Source organism: Python bivittatus, unplaced genomic scaffold, assembly GCF_059951505.1.
Source record: "Python bivittatus isolate LINGU-HERP-01145 unplaced genomic scaffold, Pbiv_v1 ctg000840_np1212, whole genome shotgun sequence".
Classification (NCBI taxonomy): domain Eukaryota; kingdom Metazoa; phylum Chordata; class Lepidosauria; order Squamata; family Pythonidae; genus Python; species Python bivittatus.
Window position 1 is genome coordinate 17,891,956 of NW_028277113.1, and position 12,237 is coordinate 17,904,192.

Genomic DNA, 12,237 nt, shown 5'->3' on the forward strand with positions numbered 1-12,237 from the left:
ATTAGAAACAGCTAAGCTATACTGCTGGGCCTCTAAGGGAGTGTTCTTTATTGTCATTCTAGGCCTGGCACATCAGAAAAGTAAGACCTTATTTTTTGAATGGATTTTGCAAGTTTTTATTTTTAAATTGGAGTAGCACACTTCCTGCATTGGTTCAGCACAATTATATAGACTCATTGCTAGACAGTTGGGAAGCGGTCTGCTGACTTCCTTTCTTCATCACAGCTATCTCTGCCTTAAAAGAGGTGCAGGAGGAATCTTTCAGAGAAAAATTGTGATGAGACCCTTGAAGAATTCCAGCTGAACTTGGAAGAGTTAATGTCCTCTAAAGGGTCTACAATCCCTGCTATTTAAGAAGAAGCTCCAGGAGCATTGATGCTTTGTTTCTATAGCAGCCTATGGATTTTTTAAAATTGAATTTTTAATTTCCAAGTAGCTTGAATCTGATAAGTTTGATTTCAGTAAGATCTGAAATATCAAATATGAACTGAACAAGCCTACAAAACACACAGGTTTCATTCTCGGATGAAACTGCTGGATTATCTCCTTAAACTTTTCAGGGCTGCTTTCTTTGGCACTATGCTAACTTGGCTTCTGTTTGGTGGAAAGACTTGCCATCATGATTACACTAGCTTACGCAGCACAATTATTTTCCAAAGCACTATTACTGACCAGAATGCCATTGGAAACTTGGGATGTGACAATGGGGTGTTTCGATGCTTCTTGATTGTGCATAAGTTGCTACTTGGCAGGCCAGCTGTCTGGTCTCAAGGGAACTGCCTAGAGGCATGGGAGTTTGCACATCTGTCAACTACACTGGCAATCCAAATGCAACATCAGTGCTTGGAGACATTGTAGGTATTTTCTGACACTCCCTCTGGGACTCTGGATCCATAAACCAATGAATGGATTACAATGACAGATAGATATAGCACTTTCATGGATGACATGCAATCTTGCTCTATTATTACTCCTGTTGTGTATGTGTAAAGTGATATCCGTTTTTTTTAATGTTAACACTCTGTGTGAGAGAGAGAAATGGATAACATCTATTGTAGATAGTATCTTACGTATTATAACAAAGAAGCTTTCCTGGAAATGTAAAAATAAAATATATTAGATTGACTCAACACTCTTCTTGTTTTAATCCTTGGCCATGCTAGATAGGAATTATGAATGTTTGAAGTCCAAAAAATCTGGAGGATTCCTTGGTGGGTAGGTTTGTGTGTGAGTGACTGTGTATGTGTGTACTAGTTATAGTATATATATAGTTATAGTTGTACTGGCCTATTTCTATACTAGCTGAGGTCAGAGTCTGATTCATTCCAAAGACGATGAAACATGAAGCAAGGTATGCCTTGGACTGAAAAACCTCCACAGTCTTAAAAACAAACCCTACCTGGGATTGGGATGAACTAACCCTACCTTAGCTTTATTACATGGTAGAGTATCTAGATAGTTTTCACCATTTTTGAGCTTTGTTGCTAGTCTTGACTATAACCAGTGTGAAGTTCCTTTAAACATATCCAGACCTAGTAACAATCCCATCAGATCAGAAGGAAATTGCTAATCCTTTTGATCTCAATGGATCTACTCCAAGCATTGCTAAGTTTCGATTCAACCTGTTAATTAGGACTGCAAGATTAAATATTTAAAATATAGGCGATTAGGCCTTATCTGTTCTAAAGAGATCTAATGTCCTTTTATAAATCTAAGGAGAGGAACAAGAACACTTGCCTATTTGTTTATTTCTACATGATAATTAATAAATGTTAATTAAGTGAAATATATTTTGGACATATGATGAGAAAGCAAGAGTCATTGGAGAAGATGGCTGGAAAAATTGAAGATAATAGAAAAAGAGGCCTACAGAAAACAAGATAGCTGGATACTACAACTGACGGCACAAGCAGAATTTTAGAAGAACTCAAAGGAGCCATTACTGACAGACATTCCTAGAGAACTATTAGGTCATGAAGTGAACAATTCAATAATAAGAAAAACAACATACGTTCAGTATGTTGCCTATCCATTTGAGTTGGAGGGATGTGGATAGCAGTATGTTAGCTTGCAAGATATTAAAGATCCTAACTTGCATACTAGCCAAAATGGGTCAAAACTGACCAGTACTGTCAGTATTGTTAAGCTCTGTAAATCTAGAAGGAAATGCTGCATATGGCACAGTGGCACTAAAGCTGGTAACCTAATCTACGTATATTTTCTCTATACTATTAAAAAGCATTATGTGAAAGCCATAGTTGAGCAAAGCCATGATGGGTTATTTAGATCAATATCTGTAGGCCAATGTGGTGATGACCATGGCTTAAGGAAGAGTGATTTGGACTGTAAGGGGAGTAGTGGCAAGCAGTATGAATTAATCATGAATGAAAGAAAAGATAAATTGCATAAAAGGGCTAAAATATGTCAGACAGATTACAAATTGGGGTAATTTTGGCTGACAGGAGTGTGTATGACTGTATGAATCTATAGGTTAGTAATAATTGCATGTAACACTCGAGTCAATGATGATAATGGAAGAACCAGAGATGAGTTTTAGGGAAAATTGTATAACGTTATGAATGTTTACATCCAGTGGAAAAATTTATTCTGTTAGGTGACATGGATGAATGGATAGGAACAAGATGAGAGAGTACAGAAAAAATGATTGGGGCATCTGGAGACTTAAGAATGAATGAAACTGGTGAGTCTTCAGTGAACCTCTACTTGGAAGAATGTATTTGTTTTGAATACATGGTTTAAGCATGAATCTATTTGTACATACATATTATTGTTTATGATGAAAGATTGAGAGAATCAGTGAAGGATACAAGTGTGATCAGAGGTTCTGAATCTGTCTCACCAGAGGTTCTCAACCTAGGCTGATAGTGTCAAGTGTGAATCTAGTGATAAAGGAACACAAACAAAAGTTTCCCGGAAAAAAACTATTGGTAATCTCCCATTCCCATGAGGTATGTTCTATGAAAAAGAAGGGAGCTGCCAGGAAAAATTCTTGTATTCATCCAGAAGAGAGTTCCCACAGAAGTCGTTGGGAGAAGAGTACAGGCAGAGAGAAAGAGGAATGGCACTGGGTCAACAGAAGAGCAGCTGCTATTCTATTGTGAGAACAGATCTCAGATGCAGATGCTTGAAGGAAGAAGCTGGAAGAAGCAAAACAAGTTACTCTGGGGAAAGAGGAATGGGGGGGGGAATATTAAAAGTAATAATTTTATTGCTGAATTGTAAAGCAATAAAAGAATCAAGAAAATGTTAACAAAGATACATCATCAAGAAGGAGTGAAGTGAATAACAGTGTTCCGGTGGCAAAAGATACTGTTAGTACACATAAAGTTTCAAGGGTAAAAACGGACATTTAATTCAGTTAAACTTGAACAGTTACATCTGTCCATCAGGTCCAGCAGAAGAGGCATGTTAAGGGATGCATCTGTCATCTGATGGGACCCAGGAAAAAAGCCTTTTCTGCCTTGGCACCTGCCCTCTGGAACATCATCCCCCCCCCCCCGAGGTTAGACTGGCCCCAGCCCTACTGGCCTTCCGAAGGCCCTGAAGATGTGGCTTTGTCATCGGGCCTGGGGATTCAGGGAAGGTACGGAGCCTGTGAGACGGCTGTGTTGTTTGTAATCTATGGATTGCAGTGTCCCGTGGATCGTGTTTCATGGTTTTAATTGTTTTAATTTGTTGTTAATGGTTTTATTTGTTTGGGTTGTTTATTTGTATTTGTTTGGGTTTATTGTTCTTTTGTTCTTTGTTATTTTAACTGCGTAAGCAGCTCAGAGTCACGTATGTGAGATGGGCAGCTACAAAAATTGAATCAAACAATGAATAGGAATTAAGTTAAAGAAAGATAGAAAGAAACATAAACTAACCTTTTGAAATGTAATGGGATAAGGGACACAAATAAGTAATCTCAGTCCTTAGCAAGTGAATATCCAATATAATTTGGAGATAGAGAGAGAGAGAGAGAGGTAGAGATAGACATAGACATAGACATAGAGATATATACACACACAGTAAAGCCTTTTTGTAATAAAGCCTGATCTCTCCCAGACTGACACCATCTCCTTTTTTTTTAAAACAACAACAATCCTATGACAATATACAACTGTTAATAGAAAGGTAGTGAGGAGTATGTGGTCTATTGTGAGGAATGAAAATGAAACCTCTGTGTATAAGTAAAATTCCAGCCACTTTTTTTGGAAGTGACAGCTGGGTATATCAGAAGAAATATAAGTTGAATGCAGTGTGAATGGAACATTTCAGAAATGTGAGTGGTAAATCAAGAAAAAAAAATAGGGTCAAGAATGAATGGGTATCGAATGAATATTGATTGAATACAAAGGTGTATGTATCCAAATACAAAAACATTTGGTCACACCGAAAGAATGAATGAAGATCCATCCACAAAATAAACATATGAAGGAAGAATGAATGAGCAAAGAGGAAGGGGAAGACCCAAATCATAGATGGTGTTGATGAGATCTTCAAAAAGAAAGAGGAGAAAAATTTAAAGAACAAAAGGCAATGTATGAAGTGGTGTATGGACACGGTAGAAACAAATATCTTTTCTTTTCTTATACCTTTAATTTCTTTAGCTTACTATTTTTTTTTTACTCCTTTTCTATGCTTTGCATAATGCTGTTTATCCAGAAAGGGAACAACATGATGGGTTTGTGTAAAATTCATTGTTATTTAACCCTGATTTTGGGCTGAAAGAAAAACAAAAACAATCTGTCAGATGAGGGAAAAGGTCAATAGAAGATAATTCGAGTTGTGATTTGTAGAATACAATTAATTTCTTAAAAAGCATTGTTAGGGTTCTTTTAGGAACTGGAGAATCTTGTAGGTTGCTAAAGATATGCATACATTTTATATGCAAACGTTGGGGGGCGATCAGAAATTAACTTGGAGGAAGCTCTTAGTACCATGGCAGAATTTACTAAATTGTTTGTTTTAAAAATAGCATCCAAGCACCTGGAGCTGTGTAGTCTTATGGTTATGTGTTGCCATATTCTCAGTTATCTCAATGAATGCTGATAATATGTTCCACTTACGCAGTCTGTTTTTAAAAAGTCCGCCCTCATGATCCTACAAAGAACTCTAACTTCTTGATACGGCCTGGAAGAATGTACTACTCATTTCAGTGCCATTCTCTGTGCAGTCTGCTCTGTACTTTTAGATCAAGCTGAACTCTGACTTTTCTGTTGATAAGTGATATATGTTGATATATGGCAGGGCCTATATTACAGAACAAACTACCACTGGGATTAAAACAAGTTAATTCCTTACCACAGTGCAGCTGATAGTTCCCCTGGAAGACTGGTGGGGAGGAATTGGTTAGTGCTGTGAACCTCTTTGCCTTAGGTGCATGATATATAGAACTCTATATAAGTTCACATTTTCATGTAATGGTTAGGTATGCAGTGAAGATTTAAGCAGGCACTTATTGTAGTCAGTAAAGGATTATGCTCAGGTTATACTTTGTCCTGCCTTGTCCTTGGTAAGACACCTGTGTAGAGTAGGATGATTGTTCTCATCTTCAGTCCAATTAACCTTGAAAAACAGATACTCTTTAACCTTGAGATAGTCTCATCGCCACCTGATATAAACAAGAACTCCTTAACGTTGATGGTTTCATTCTTGGCAGGACTCTTCAACCTTGAGCCTTGATGGTCTCCTTCCTGGCAGGAAAGCAAAGCATTGCGAGATAAGATAAGACTTGGTAAAATCCAGTAAGATGAGGCCATTAAAAAGCAGCAGAGCTTAATTATGGTTCAGAGCCTATATAAGGAGGTCAGAAACCCCCATGGGATGGAACTTCAATGCAGACCTAACTGGGAGGGTACTGCATATTTGCTGGCTTTGAAGGAGTCTGCCTGCTGTCATCTCACTGGGGTTTCCTAACTGGCAGAAAGGGCATAAGGTCTTTCTTTGTCTTAGTGTCTTATTGTATTTTTTAATATTCTTTGATTTCTGCTCACCTTATATTATTGTTATTTTCTTGCTACCTTGGAATAAAGCCTTATGTCTTCAGACTGTGTGATCATTGCTTCTGAATCCAAACAAATCTGTGATCTAACCCTGCTAGGATGGGGCAGAGCAATACAGGTGGGTGCTCAAAATGCATGTATCATCTGGGCTTATAAATGTAACTACCATAGTTTTGTGTTTAATGCATTTAAAGTTCTTTTATGCATGTTTTATGCTGTCTTTTTAAGTGCTCAGAGTTGTTGAGGGTGGCATTCAAATGCTATAAATAAAGAAACAAGTAAGTAATATATGCTAATTATTATGAAAATGATGGACACTTGGTAAATGGCATGCTAGTAAGTGATGGTTTCCTTACTGACACAACTTCCGAATGCCAGATTGCTAGTATGAGTATTTGTTTTATTATTTGCTGTTCTATTTTTTTTAAAAAAAACAAGTATTGTATTGTTTTAAAATGCAGTTTGTTTTCTTTGACCAATAGACAGGATGGAAATATTTAGGCATCCAGACATACGATTCAGAAGCAGTGATGTTTAGTAGTGTCACACATCTCAGTAAGTTGTATTTGAAACTAAAGTATTAAATACATAAGAAGTACTAAACCCCATCGTTCAACCTGCATTCAGTTTTCTGAAAGTCCACAAAGCCACATGAGGACCCTTGTTTTCTTTTCTATGCTGCTGCTACATCCCAGGGACTCCTATACATCCTGGAGACCTCATATAATAGACTGATGGGTTGACTCTACTTGAAGGAGCACATACGTATCTTGAGAGTCCTCCTAGATTAATCTTTGTTGTTGGAGGCTCAAGAAGCTTTGATTGCCGCAAGTGCTTTTCTGCCCCCTATGTTGACTTGCTGGCTGCAGTCATTCTGGATACTCTAGACACAGTAGCTGAATTCAGCAGTAACCTCTTGTCTAGATTATTGTAATAAGTTAGAGTTAGGGGCTGCCTCTGAAAAACACAAAAGTTGCTGCTACTCCAGAATGAGGACTGCTTACAGCAGTTAGGAAAATCACTTACAGAAAATAACTCATTCATTTTAAAAGAATTGTACTAGCAGCCAACAGGACTCCAGTCCAAATTTAAGGAGTGGGATTTCAATGGTTGGAGGATATTGATATTTGAAGGGGACCCTGCATATATGTGTGTCTGTGTGGGTGCACTTGATCAAGCATGAAGAACTTTCTCAGCCGAGAGATCTTGATTATGGAATGCCCTTCACCAAGAGACTAGGGTGACCTTGACTTTAACTTTCCTTGGAAGACCTAAGCGTTGAGGTCTTACTGACTGTAAGTTTACTCACTAAATCTTATTACAATTTTGTATATTTTGTATTAAGCATCTTCAAGTTTTTTCGAGGTTGTTATTGTTCTAATATGGTCGTGCTTTTAACATTTTATTGTTCTGGTGTTGTATTGCTTTTCCTAATTGTACACTACCTATCTGTTTATGGTAATGAATCTGATTGTCATAAAACAGGTGTCAAATATTGAAATAAATAAACAAACCAACAAACAAATAAGAGAAGCCACTGCAGCTAATAACTATTGTTAGTTTTGTGCAATCCCCCTCCTCTTTAAAAATGATATGTACAATTGCAAAAGATAAGCAATAACAATCTGTAATCATAGTAACTGGATTGTTCTGGGGGACTGTGGTTTCACATTATTCATTCACTTTTTTTAATTAAGATAATATCAATACTGTAAAAGTATCAATCAATATATTTCTTGGCAAGAAAGCTGGGCCCTGGGTATGGCTTCATATTTAATTTAAATAAACAAAAGAACAGTTAGCAGTGTTTTCATGAAAGCTGAAAGTGATCCTAGCAAGTTTAATAACATGAGTGTCTTAGTAAAGTCGAGTCCATTCAGTATTATGTGTTTCTTGCCTTTCCAAAGGGCAGTCTTCTATCTCCAGATATAGCATATGTAGTAGCTGAAATTTTCAGGTCAAGCCTCCTTCCTGCTCCTTCTACAGGGCAGCATCTGCCCATCGGTCTCAGTGCCACGGTTGACTGGGCGCATCTGACGCCAGATCCTCAAGGCAGTTCTTTTGGTTCACAGCAGGATGCCAATAGCTTGTTACCTTTGTTTCTATCTGGAACTCTCAAAAGTGAGTGAGCAAAGACAACAGTAATAAAAAGCACTAAAGAGCACCCTCTATAGTCTTTTCCCTCCAAACCAAATAAAAGCTTGTCTCCACAGGTATAAAACTGTCCACAGAACTGTCTACACAAGCCTCCCTAGAATTCTTCCTTGTGTTCCAGAAAGTTTAAAATAAACTCACTATTGCTAGGTGTTGGAAGACACAAGGAAAGATGTCATTATATAGAGCTGAGTGCTAGAAGGAACTGGAGCTCTCTTTGGTCAAACTACCATGGCAGATTATTCACCACTTTTTGCATAAATAAGCTTCTGTAGACAGAGGTTCAGGGAGACTGGTGCTTTCTGTCTGCAGCTGACTGTCAGTGGGGCGGAATATGATTGGCTGAAAGAGCAGGAGTGGAACAGATTGCCTTCCTATCAGAAGAGGTGTGAACAGGGCAAAGACCAGAATGAAATCACAAAATCATAGAATCACAGATTTGAAAGGATCTTAGAGGCCAACTAGTCCAACCCCTTGCTCAGTGCAGGGCCCGCTGATTAGAACATTTCTGACAGATTACCATCCAGCCTCTCTTTGAAGACCTCCAGTGAAGAAGAGCTTACCACTTCATGTGGCATTGACAGCCTGTAAAATTAAGAAGTTCCTCCTAATGTATCACCTGAACCTACTTCCTTGTAGCTTTAATCCACTGGTTCTGGTTCTGCTTTATGGACTATCAAGAATAAGTCTACTTCCTCTTCTATGTGGCAAATCTTCAGTTATCTCTTTTGTAGGCTAAACATACCCAGATCCTTTAACTGCTCTGTTCCTCATAGGACTTGGTTTCTAAACCTTCACTGTCTTGGTACCCCTCTTCTAAACTCACTGCAATTTTTCCCGGTCCTTTTTGATCTGTGATGCCCAGAATTGGACACAGTATTCCAAGTGGAATCTGGCCTGGGCAGAGTGGAGTTCCTTCCAGTGATTTGGACTCTGTGTTTCTGTTAATGCAATCCACAATAGCATTTGGCTGTTTAGCAGCTGCATCGCACTGCTCGCACATGTTGAAATTGTGGGCGACCAGGACTCCCAGATCCCTTTCATATGTATTACTGCCAAGCCAGGAGTCCCCCTATCCTATACTTTTGCCTTTCATTTTTTCTGCATAGATGCAGAACATTACATTTCTTCCTGTTTAATTCCATCCTGTTCATGTCAGTCATCGCTCAAGCCTATCTAAATCTTTTTTAATCTTGTCTCTCTCCTCTAAAATATTAGCCATCCCTCCCAGCTTCGTATCGTCTGCAAAGCTAATAAGTGAATGGTTTTAAGCTATGGAAGGGTAAATTGCAATGGAACATTCAATTTACCAATTACCTAAAAATGCTGCAGGCTCTCCCACACAGATACTTTTAAAGGAGATGCTAAAGAAAGTCTTTTTAACTCTGGTTTTCCTGCTATAAGGTCTAGACTGGAAGACTAGCCTACAACATCTGCTACATATACATACTGTATACTCTGCTACAGTATATGGCCTATTTCAGTGAAACTGGGATACACAGCCTATGCTTCCGTAAATCCTTGAATTCAGCCCCCAAAGACCTTAAAAAGCTGTTGCTGAATTATTTTTTATGTAATGAAAAGGTAGAAAATGATTACATACGGACTACCTCTAATTAATATAATGATAATTATGTTTAAATTAAAGTGAAAAACATGCTTACTTTTTGAAGTATGATCCATGGGACACTACACAAATGCAAATTCAGCCCTCAGTCTGAAAGGTTGCACACCTCTGTGTTTGCTTCCCTTTTCCATCAGCAGGATAGATGAACCCACCCTTTATGGTTTAGAGTTATGAGCATACCTGTTATGTACAAGCCAGCTTGTTCATAGATCTTGGTTTAAAAATCTTGGTTTAGCATTATGTGACTACACCAACATATGATGCTGTAAGTTTGACTTTGGACTTCGATGATGGATTTTTAAAGCAAAAGCTAATGTCTCTTGATCATGTGAAGGTCAGACCTAAGGAAGCTCTTAGAGATGCTGCAAATAATTTTAGTGTTGCTGAAATTGGGAGATGCAGAAAGTAATACTTGGCTGTTATTAAGCAATGACTGACAGGGAGGGGGCTCCCACATCCTTTCTAGTGTAAGAGGTAGCATGGTCAATACCAAATGGCTCTGTTACCAGCAGGAAGGTGTGTAGTTCCTAATTGGCCAGGACACTTGGCAGGCATGATGCTGATGTCAGTGAGCCATAAAGGACACAGTCAGCTATCAGATGGAGGGATAGCTCATATGACACAGTTTAACTGGGTTAATGTGGGCATTAGATCCTCAGGAACATCAAGAAGGAATTAGGAGTTACACTTAGCCCAAAAGAAACTGAGTCTCACCTAGTATTAAATTAACTCCACCCAATGGCAACACCCAAATCCAATCAGTTGCCCCATTTTGCCTACCTAGCTCTCCAAGAAAAAGAGCTGGGGAGAAAGCAGCTGAAAAAGTCCCAGTCCCAATTCAGAATTCCACTGTTGAACACACCTTCTCAGTGTCCTCTGGCTAGAGGGTGACCAAGCCACCCCATCAGGCTATTTACAAGTACACCTCTTGAACGTATGTTCATCAACAATGGAACTGATTGAGAAATAAACTTGGTGACATATATTGTGCCTAAGCTCTGAAAAAATTCCCATACATTCTCATATGCTCCTGAAGGTAAACCAGAAATGATGCTCTAAACCAGGGGTCTTCAAACTTTTTCAGAATGCAGAACCTGTTAGTTACTGTTATTTTTTTTTTTAAATTCCCAGATCAATTTAGCTAGGGCTAAATTGGCTGCATTCAAATGAGCTTTTTGCCTCTTGTTCTTAATCTCTCAGAGAATGCCATCAAGTTCTTGTGGGACCCTACAATTCTGTGGAACACAATGGAAAAACCTTGCTGTAAACAACTCTGTTTAAGGCAGTGTTGTCCAAACTTGGCCACTTTAAGATGAGTGGACTTCAACTCCCAGAATTCCCCAGCCAGCCATGCTGGCTGGGGAATTCTGGGAGTTGAAGTCCACTCATCTTAAAGTGGCCAAGTTTGGACAACACTGGTTTAAGGGAACTGCTTGGATGACCTATAGACATGATACGGGAGGCTGTCCTGCCAATCCTGACTGTGTGCCCAGGATGCCACCGATGTGCCTGAGTTCCTTGCATATGTTCCTGTTGATTCCTTGTCTGGTTTGTTTTATGCCCTCTGTGGGACTTGTTGTGATTGGGAATGGCTGTCTCCTTTGGAAACAGTATGAATATATCTTTCTTCTCATGGCCGTTTCAGAGGGAGTGTGATCAGAGGATGGTTTTGACAGAAGGCTAGGTCCTTGGGTTCAGCCATCTATCAAAACCTGGTGCTAAAGCAGTTGATCTAAGAAGTGGGTGGGGTTCCCTGGGAGCTGCCTCCCTTAGTGGGCAGCCTTCTCACATCCCACAGATTAGACTGAGGTTAGCAGCGAAATTGTGGGTCAGCAGGAAAGCTTCAGGGTTGTGGAGACTGCCCCACTTCTCTTGCCTCTCAGCCCTGGCAGCTGATCCTTGGACTATCTGGATTGGGATACATGGCAAAGAGAGAGAGAGATGCTTTTTTATGCCAGCCCCTTTCAGCAAGTCCATAAAATAGCTGACAGGCACTGGGGATGAGGGATTGTGCAGCGAAGCGGGAGAAATCCTCCCCCTTTGTCTGCCATTGATAGGCTAGATTTAAATATGAGCAGCTGATAGGCACAGTGAAGGAGTTGTGCCCTGAAGCAGGAGACAGCCAGCTTTCTCCTGCTTTCCCTCACAGCCTGCACACCGCCACCACAGTCAGCTGCTTTCAGGCTGGTCCAGGAATCTAAGCTGGAGACTTGGTGGATATGGGAGAGTGTCCATAGAATCAGATCCTCACGCTGCCCAAAGCTGAACCGCAATGGAAGATCATGGCCAGGGGCAGAAGGGGAGGGGGCATGACCAAACCAGCCTGAAGTAGGCAATAGTTGCTGGGCTGATTTCACCCCAGGGGTTCCCATACTGTGACACCGACTGAGCTGTTAGTGAATGCACCAGACTGCATTTAGAGCAAAACTGCTGCAGTTTCTTGCCTGCTTA

The 12,237-nt window shown here is 39.6% G+C and overlaps 1 long non-coding RNA gene across 2 annotated transcripts in view; it reads left to right on the forward strand.

Annotated features, from left to right (window-relative positions):
- Positions 1-5,815: 5,815 nt before the first annotated feature.
- The window catches only part of LOC148213710 (uncharacterized), a 31,897-nt gene continuing 25,475 nt past the window's right edge, over positions 5,816-12,237 (forward strand). For both annotated transcript variants that reach the window (XR_015793996.1, XR_015793995.1), the window contains exon 1: positions 5,816-6,123. This is a non-coding gene — a long non-coding RNA (uncharacterized LOC148213710). The remainder of the gene's footprint in view (positions 6,124-12,237) is intronic.